This window comes from Microtus ochrogaster, chromosome 7 (assembly GCF_000317375.1).
Source record: "Microtus ochrogaster isolate Prairie Vole_2 chromosome 7, MicOch1.0, whole genome shotgun sequence".
NCBI classification, from domain to species: domain Eukaryota; kingdom Metazoa; phylum Chordata; class Mammalia; order Rodentia; family Cricetidae; genus Microtus; species Microtus ochrogaster.
This window is the reverse complement of record NC_022014.1, coordinates 20757211-20758631: the sequence shown is the minus strand read 5'-3', so window position 1 is coordinate 20758631 and position 1421 is coordinate 20757211.

Here is a 1421-nt window from a genome sequence, read left to right as displayed (position 1 = left end):
GGAGAGATGGCTCAGAGGTTAAGAGCATTGCCTGCTCTTCCAAAGGTCCTGAGTTCAATTCCCAGCAACCACATGGTGGCTCACAACCATTTGTAACGGGGCTGGTGCCCCCTTCTGGCCTGCAGTCATACAGACAAAATATTGTATACAAAATAAATAAATAAATACTATATACAATAAGAATAATTATCAGGTATTGTCCAAGTAGAAAGGAAAAGTATCAACCTTAACAAAATGAAACTATATACAACAAGAACAATTACCAAGTAAGAAATACATTCATAATGTCCACTCTATTTGTATTTAGCAAATTAGAGAAAATGCTCCATCAGCTGTCCTCTCCAGGAGTGCAAAGTTTCATACCTAATTTACTTTCAGCTATGATTAAGGAGAACTGTAACCATCTAGTCTTCAACCCCATCGAATAACCTAATAAGCAGGAAATGCAGAGCAAGCAACTTCCAAAATTAAGAGATTTGACAGAAATGTCTGGCTCCCTGAACAGTCACTCTAGGTTCCTCGGCGATGTTGGGAATCCGATTTTGGCCTAGACATTTCTGTGAAGCAGGAAATTAAAAAAAAAAAACTGTCCTACCCTGTCTTGGCCGATTGGCAGTGGCTTTACCTTGTGTCCTGTTTGTCAGTTTGAACAGCACACTGTCAGCAGTCGAGGCAAGGGCAGTTTCTTGCCCAGATGGGTAGCTTGTGCCACAAAGAAAGCAAGCTCCATATGGAGGTTCTTCGATGCCCATGATCCTTTTTCAAAATAGATCAGTACTTCCAAGAGCAGACATGTCTCAATTCAAAAAAAAGTCTTAGGATATTAAACATCTTAAATGCCATATTCTGTAGGTCTTTCAAGTGATTGAAGATCACCTATCTATCTAAAATATATCTCTGTATGACCTTAAAAACATACGTAACATGACTATAAGTTTGATAGTTATGGGTAACTATTTTTTTTTTCAAGACAGGGTTTCTCTGTGTAACAACTCTGGCTGTCCTGGAACTAGCTATATGACCAGGCTGGCCTTGAACTCACAGATATTTGCTTGCCTCTGCCTCCTGAGTGCTGGGATTAAAGGCATATGCCACCATTGCCTGGCCTGGGTGACTGTTAACCTGTGTCTCTTTATTATCCTAAATAACTTTCAAGGACTTTCAACATATATGTAATATGGCAAAAAAATAACTAAATTATATACTCCATACCAATGTAAAATTTTTTGAGATTAATAGTTGCTTTTGGTATTAAAGTAGATTCAATAATCTACCCTTTCCCCCTATCGTTCCTCTACCCCCTTTTTCTTTTTAGAAAGAGATCCCTGAGGGGGCTGGAGAGATGGCTCAGTGGTTAAGAGCATTGCCTGCTCTTCCAAAGGTCCTGAGTTCAATTCCCAGCAACCACATGGTGGCTCACA